General features: G+C 37.2%; 1 protein-coding gene across 1 annotated transcript in view; it reads left to right on the top strand.

Moving 5' to 3' along the window:
• The first annotated feature begins 286 nt into the window (after window positions 1–286).
• Window positions 287–8,694, top strand: part of Map3k7cl (MAP3K7 C-terminal like) — a 51,032-nt gene continuing 42,624 nt past the window's right edge. Inside the window, exon 1 of the mRNA XM_010608584.2 lies at window positions 287–327. The gene's annotated coding sequence lies outside the window, so the exon portion shown is untranslated. The remainder of the gene's footprint in view (window positions 328–8,694) is intronic.

Genomic DNA, 8,694 nt, shown 5'->3' with positions numbered 1-8,694 from the left:
TTTTATTTTGCTCTTAAAATCATTTATACTTTGCTTTTTTATATATATAAGAGAAATCATCTGGTATTTAAACCATGCGTCTGATTTATTTTACTTAACATTGTGTCTTAAGGTGCACCCATTATGAAGTGCACTGATGTCATGACCACCAATCATGTGTGAGGTGCAAAGAGGGAAGGAGAGAGAAAGTCCCACCAGGACGCAGTTGTCATGTATTGTGTGGGGTGGGGAAGAGGGACCATAACGAATCTGTGCTACAGAATGTGCCCTGTGTTCTTTCTTGCACACTGGCTACATGTCAGGAAAACATCATGACATGCTGAGGTGGTGAGGATGAATTGTAGTCTAAATATATTGTCTTGCTTATATTTTCTTTTAAATTGAATTAATTGGTACATTCTAGGTAGACAGTACAGTTACATTCATTACTGGGATCTTGTACCTTTACATGCCAGTCCTGGTTCTCATTTTTTCCCTTTCTCCCCACCCTCCCATCACCCCCTCCTCCCCTCCCCACCTAAAAACACTTTAATTCCATTTTTAAATTTTCTCATATTTTTTCCCTTTCCCTTGTTCCCCTTCCCCTACCCTTCTCACTGTCCCTACACCTTTAGTCCTTTTCTTCCTATTTCACATTGCTAATTATCCCGTTAGGATCTTGAGTATTATTTTAGTTTTTCACACCAGAGAAACTATTCAGTATTTACATGTATGACTTATTTATTTCACTTAGGAGTATATCCTCAAAATGTATCCATTTACCTATGAATGAATCTACTTTCTCATTCTTTATGGCTGAGTAGTATTCCATTTTATAGAAAAAAACACATTTTTATCCCGTTTCCAACTGATGGGCAAATGGGCTGTTTCCAAGTTTTAGCTATTACAAACTGTGCTGCCATAAACATGGGTGTGCATATATCACTGTGGTATGATTCTTTTAATTCTTTTGGAAAGATACCCAACAGAGGGATGACTGGGTCAAATGGAACCTCTAATACTAGTTCTTTGAGGTATCTCCATCTTGACTTCCATAGTGGTTGCACCAGTCTGCACTCCCACCAACAATGGAGAAGGGTTCCTTTCTCCCCACAACCGTGCCAACATTTGTTGTTGTGTGATTACTTGATAGCAGCCATTCTTTGTGGGGTGAGGTGAAATCTGAGTGTTTTCATCTGCATCTCTCGAATGACCAGTGATGCCAATTGAAATTCCAACACTGTACTTCACAGAACTAGAAAGAAAAATCCAAAAATTCATTTGGAACCAGAAGAGACCTAGAATAGCAAAAGCCATCCTAGGCAACAGACCATGGAAGAGGGTATAACAATTCCCAATTTGAAACTATACTATGAAGCTACTGTGATAAAAATAACATGGTACTGGCAAAGAAACGGACCTGAGGATCAATGGAAAAGACTGAAAGACACAAAAACAACTCCAGATGTACTCAGTTACCTCATCTTTGACAAAGGAGCTGACCGTCCCCACTGGAGGAAAGCTAGCCTCTTTAATAAATGGTGTTGGAAAAATTGGATCTCAACCTGCAAAAGACTAAAACTATACTCTTATCTCTCACCATGCACTAAATTAAAATCCAAGTGGATTAAAGATCTAAGTATACAAACAGAAACACTAAACTTGCTGGAAGATAAGTTAGGCAGAACTCTGGAAGACATTAGCATAGGAAAAGACTTTATGAACAAATCCTCAGTAGCATGGGAACTAGCACAAAGAATCAACAAGTGGGATCTCATCTTATTGAAAAGCTTCTGCACTGCAAAAGAAACCAACAACAGAACTAAGAGACAACCTACAATGGGAAACAATTTTTTACCAACTGTTCCTCAGACAAAGGACTATTATCTAGAATATATAAAGAACTCAAAACAACCAGCCCCCAAATATAAGGACCTAATTCAAAAATGGGCAGCTGAAATGAATAGACATTTCTCAGACAAAGAAGTAAAAGCAGCTTATATTTTAATTACAGACAACTTTGTAAGACCTTTAGAAGACTATGTATAGCTTTAAAGTTAAACTCATTCTTGCTTAGGTAATAGTATTATCAAAAGGACATCAATACTAGAAAATACATCTTCTTTTAAATGAATGTTATTCTCTGCCCCAAAGGAGTTTTGAAAGATGACACGTGAATCTGATGAATTTTTTAGGATCCAGCTGACAATTTACAGTGAATAGATGGGAAGAACATAATTTGTACATGGTGGAGATGCAACCCAGGAAACCATGGGTTTTTTTTTTTTTTCCTTATTTATTTATTTATTTATTTATTTATTTATTTATTTATTTATTTATTTATTTATTTTTATTTATTTTTTTTTTTGTACCAGAGGTCAAACTCAGGACCTTGCACTTGCAAGGCAGCCAATAAAACCACTGAGCTAAATCCTTGGCCCTTATTTATTTAATTTTATTTTATCACCTTTCCATCCTCAAGCCCCCCTCCCCTCCCTATGAACAAAAGCTTTGCTTCCATTTTCTCTTCTATTTTCACTTTTTTCCTTGTCTCTTCCTTCCTTTCTCCCTCCCTCCTCCCTGTTCCCCTTCCCATTTGAACACTTTCTTCCCATTTCTCAACACCTCTTATACTTTTCAGTCCTTATTTACACTTTCAGTTTCTCACACCAGAGAAACAATGCAGTATTTAAGCATAGGTGTCTGATTTATTTTACCTAAGAGTGTGGTTCCAAGGTACATCCATTTGGCTATAAATGTCTTGAAGCTCATCTTTCTTTAATGGAGAGTAGTACTCCATTGTATAAAAAACCCACATCTTGGGTGGAGGATTTGGCTCAGTGGTTCTGCTGCCTACCTCACAAGTGCAAGTTCCCGAGTTCAATTTCCAGTACCAAAACAAAAAAAACAAAATACCCACATCTTCTTTATGCACTCATCTATTGATGGGCATTTGAGCTGTTTCCAAATTTTAGCTATTACAAACTGTGCTGCTTATATAAACGTGGGTGTGCATATATCGCTGTGGTATGATGCTTTTTAATTCTTTCAGGATGATACCAAGAGAAACCATACTTGTTTAAAAGAATTTTTAAAAAAATGAAGTGGAGGAGAAACCACAGGAAATGTCAAAAACATAGCAATCTACTATATATTTGGGCATTGGATTAAAAATAAAAATAAGAAAATAATTTTAGATATTTGTGTGAAAACTGGAGGTTTGAATACTGCCTAGATGATTAACGATGTCGAGGAACCATTGTTTTGGTGATGGCTGTTTGGTGTAATATTACTGACTGATGTGCTAAAGAAGGGAATGCCCGTGTCTTTTGCGGGTATACACTGAGAGACTTACAGATTAGAAGCTCATGTTTTTCTTAGGATAGCATCAAGGAGATAAAGTCTGGGCTATAATAACAATTTAAAAAAACTTGCTGTTATTAGTCTTCCTAGGTTATATTCATGGAAAACGTGCCTGTTGAGATATAAGATAAACATGATTTATAAGAAAAGAGGAACAGTAAAGAACACTGAAGGAAATTTTATTCTCTTTCCAAGAGCCTGATATCAAAGCTATTATAAGAATATGAACACATATGTCAAGTTTAATCAACTACAGATGATAAACTCAAATAATATAAAACCATTTCAGCTTCTAGATAAATCAAATTAAAAAGGCAAAACAAATCTAAAACACATGATTTTCCTTTGGCAACTCTTGACTTATCTTATGCCTGCCAATGACTAATTCTGTATCAATCAAGGCTCTAAAACTATAGGCCTTGGTAAAATCTGTCCTACCATCTGTTTTGATGTGGCCCAGGAGCTAAAAATGGTTTTCATATTTTTAAATGATTGAAAAATATCGAAAGGAGAATAATAATACTTCTTGACATTTGCAAACTCTATGAAATTCTAACTTTAGTGTTCAAAATATAATTTAACTTGAACACAGCTATTAATACTTATTTACTGTTTTTGCAAATAAAATTGTATTGGAGTCTATCCATCCATTTGTGCATTGCCTATGGCTGCTTCCAACTTACATCAGGAGATGAATAATTATCCCGAGACTGTATGGCTTGTGAAGCCTAAGTTATTTTTCCTCTGGCCCCTTACAGAAGAAGTTCCCCAACCAAGATGAACAAACACTGCTGGTGTGAAGTTCTGGTCTAAACTTGCACAGGCTTGGAGGGTAGAATCACAACTCACATTCGTCTTGTAACTCTGACTTCTCTTCGCTTTGGGTGTGATTTTTCTTATATTTGTGCCCCCTTGAAATAATAATGTTTTCTACTTATATAGTGTTCACCATCTTTCTGGAATTCTTTTAATATTTTTTTTTCACCTAAAGGTGTTTTTACCTTTTAAAAAATTTTTAAAGATTTTTTTTATAAGTACAAATTTGTGATACATAATGAATACATTCATGGGAGGAGTTGATACATATATATTTCACATCTTAGCCTTTTTCTTTCTGACATTCCTCTACCTGTATGTATGTATATTAACTCTTTTAATCATCATAGCAATCTATAAGATAAATACTATAATTATCCCCCATTTTATACTTATAGAAATGGAAAGAAGGGTTAGTTGAACATGGGTTAACCAAAATTCTGTAGATAGAGCCAGGTTGGGGACCCATGTAGCTTGGCTCTTAAATGCTGCACACTAATTCTAACTTTATTATCCAAACAGGAAGCAACTGCACATGACCGTATTCACTAACGTTTTGTTTACAAACACAGGAGCCTAGGTTTGGCTCTCAGGCTGTAATTTGCCACCTTGTCTTACTTTACCCCAATCTCAGCATCCAGTGAATGTCACTGTTTCTTTGAGTCAGGGAACCACAAGGCCCACCAAGGAGAAACCATTGAGTGGTTTGGTGGTTCTAACACCAAAGCTCTTTTGAGCTTTAGGGCAAGAATGATATAAAGTTGATCATTCTGTTAACTAAGTGAATTTGGATTAGTGACAGCGGTTCCTAATCTTTAAAATGAAAGGCTGTAGATGACCAGAAATTCTTACACCATAAATACTTGCAATTTTTGTTCATCAATTAAGAAAAGAGGAGTAGTTCTTGAGTAGTGTCTCATTTTGATTTTGAGCCTCCATCCTTGCTTTGTGGCCTTTCATTATCTTACCCTGACGGGTAGTCTTGAACAGAATAACAACATCCTTGCAAGCAAGAACCATGGAGACTTCTTTGAGAACCTGGGATCTCTGACTCAAAGCTCGGCTGCTGCTAAGAGCAGAGTGGAGGCCACTCCAAAAAATGATGGTTCATGACCAGCTTGTTGTATACACCAGGTTCTAATGGCATGTTCTAATTCATAGCCTGTGTGTGCAGTCCCAAAAACCAATTGGAAGAAATATTTATTCACTTGGGTTGGTTTCAAACAGATACCATGTGTCAGTGCTTTGTAGAAAAATAGGGTAATAAATGACTGTGACTTTTGCTTCATTGAGAAAAAATATTAAACATTTTTTAATGAGGATGGAATTGGGAAGGATGAAAGAAAGAGAGGGAACAGAATGTGGCCAAAAAAAGATAAGTTGTTTTTCTAGAAGACGATTCTGCCTATACCATATATAGCACTATGGGTGGAGTGGTGACTTGGTTGTCTGTTGAATGCTCAGGTTGGGGAAAGATGAGACAGGTGTTGTCAAAGTTGTAGTCTGAGGGCCAAACCCTGTCTGTTTCTGTAAGTAGTATTGTATTGGAACAGTGCCACATGCAATTGGTTCCTCTTTTGTCGATATAGTTGAAGTCTACTTCTTTACACACGTCGCCTTCAGTTGCTTTTGTGCAACAATGGTTCAAAAAAGAAATTGCATGCAATGGATTGTAACAGCCCAGAGCATTTATGATCTGGCCATTTATAGGAAGTTTACAGATCTTTAGTTGTAAGAAAAGACTGATTACATCACTTTCATAAAATTTTCTTTGTGGGAAAGTATAGGCTGCATGTATCATCTAGCAATAGAGAGAGGTAACTTTAAAGTGCTGATGAAAATGTCTTTTAAACCATTCTCTAAATGCTGTGCATAGCTAGTCGAGCTTCTTTTTCAAATTGACAGAAACCTGGATTGAGTCACTCAATAGTCACAGCTCAGTGATTCTGCCACCTGCCTTGCAAATGCAAGGTCCCAAGTTCGATCCCAGTACCAACAATAGCAACAACAACAAAAGACCTATTGAGTTGCTGTGGCAGAGTTTGGAAACTGGTATTTTAAAAGGCTTAAACCTGGTAAGCAGGCCAATTCGGGAAACACTAGCTTGGAAATTAACAAGTTTTCACAAAATACTTATTGAATTATATTGGGAAATTTATATCATATAATTGTGATAATAATCTTTACCATGAGTGTACAATAGGTCACAAATCAGAAGCAAGAACACTATGTGAAAATCCGCTTGAACACTGTTAGAAATAATTTCCCAAATAACAGGGATGTGGTCTGGACCTGGAACACTTCCCAAAGGCCTATCTGTTGCAGGTTTGGTCCCCAGCCTGCACCACTACCGGGAGGTGATGGAACCATTCGAGGGTGGGCCTAGTGGAAGGAGAGTGGGTCAGTCTTTAAGTGGGGAGGATGAAGTGTGCCCTTGAAGGGGATTTGGGACCCTGGCCCCTTCCTCTCTTTCTTTTCATCCCAGTTGCCGTGAAGTCTCAGCTTCCACCTCTGTGTGCTCCCACTAATGACACAGGGACAATGCAACAGGGCCATATGACCAAGCAGCGAAATCTTTGAAACCATGAGCCAAAATCAACTTTTCTTTCTTTAAAGTGATTTAGCTCAGGTATTTGTCACAGGTACAAAAAGCTGAATGCCACAGGAGCATTGATTATTGAAAAACATTAATACACATTGGTGCTATCAAGAAGCATACTGCTAATCTGTCAATGTTTTGATGCATACACATGTCCTTTCTGGATTGAGTTCGTGTGATTCTATTGCATTCTGAAAATACCATGAAGCTATTTTGGATTTCAGTTGTGGGAAGGGATTTCACTGGGGTTTGGGATTTGTTGCTCTTTTGAAAATGTTTGGATAAGAAGTCAAGAAATACATCATTGCTCCCAAGAGAGCAGAAGAGTTGGTTAATAACGATTATGAAAATGTTGAATTTATATTACCAGATTCCAGAGAGCACATTTAGGTTTTAAAATACACTTTTTGTTCTTTTCTTGTGTGTCATGTTATCATTTGAAGCATCTGCCACACCTCTCCTGATGTCATCTTCGATGTTGTGAGGTGAGGATGTAGCCATCAGTGTTATACCCCAAGCATGGAGAAGTCTCCAGGACCATGCTAATGGCTCTGGCCAGTTCTCTGTGATAAAGATGCTGCATCTGCCAAATGCTGTTGACCTCACAGAAGGTGATATTTTCATTGTGTTTAATGTGCAACTGTCCCTTCCTATCTCTAGATGGTTCCACATGTAGCTTTCAGGATCCGTGCAGAAGAGGAAGGTGCTAGCTTATTCTGGGTCTTTCCATCCTGAACCATCACATTCATTGGGATATAGATGCTTCTTGTCACTGATTGCCTTGGCAATTTCAATGTCACCGTCAGCTTTTCTGAGGGTAGGCCCAGGAGGCTGGTTTGGGGGCTGGCACAGATATGGTATCCATTTCCCTGTTGGCAAAGAAGATACTATTGACAACTCTGATTTCTTAGGATTGAATAAGCATCATGAAAAAAATGACTGATGTCACTGGATCATTGTGGAAAGTTACACCTTTGTATCCTCCAGCCAAAAGCTGTTAGTTGGACTTACTCTTCAGTAAAAAATTCATTTAAATTGTTAATACAGAATGCATCTTCCTGTAGTAGAGATAGCATGAATCAAAGATTAGAAAACTGGATCCTATTTAAGTCATGTATTCTTCAATTATCTTTTGTCCTTCAGCCTGCTATTTAAATTTTCTAAGCCTCACGTTGCTTATCTGTCAAATAGGGATGACCAAAACTATTCTATAGGATTGTGTGGAAGATGAAATTGACAAAGTAAATATGAAATTCATTTGATAAATTACAATGTGTTATGCAGGTTGATATTATTAAGCATAAAATAACATTAAAACAGTAATGAGTATTCCGGGATATAGTAGGATTGTAGCTGTCTATGGTGGCACCTACCTCTAATACCAGCAATGAGGGAGCCTGAGACAGGAGAATTGCAAGTTTGAGCCCAGCTTGAGAAACTTAGCAACTTTGTGAGACTCTATATCAAAATAAAAAATTAAAAAAGGCCTGGGATGGTAGTTCAATGTGAAGGTTTTGGGTTCAAATTGCAGTACTGCAAAAAACAAAACAACAAAACTGGAGTTATAGGTCTCTGTTCTAATTGTGCGAATCCATGCCACTTTACTGTATATAATGACAAACTAGCCTTCCATTCATTTGATCCAGGAAACCTGCTACATCCTTCTGTTTATTTAATATTTTAAAAGCAGTTTTAGGATTACAAAAAAAAAACTAGTAAAAGCCATAGGGTTGGCATGTATTTGCTCATCCTCCCCACACCCAATTTCTCCTTTATTAATATCTTGAATCAGTATGGTGGATATGTTCCATGGATCAGTCAATATTAATACATCAGTATTAACTCAATACTGTAGATAAGGGTAGGGTTCACTCTTTGTGTTAAAAAGTCTACAGGTTTTTACATACCTGTAGCGATGTGTATCTCCATTGCAGTGT

Source organism: Fukomys damarensis, unplaced genomic scaffold, assembly GCF_012274545.1.
Source record: "Fukomys damarensis isolate Sample0158 unplaced genomic scaffold, DMR_v1.0_HiC HiC_scaffold_24, whole genome shotgun sequence".
Classification (NCBI taxonomy): Eukaryota; Metazoa; Chordata; class Mammalia; order Rodentia; family Bathyergidae; genus Fukomys; species Fukomys damarensis.
This window is presented reverse-complemented; position numbering and strand designations above follow the sequence as displayed.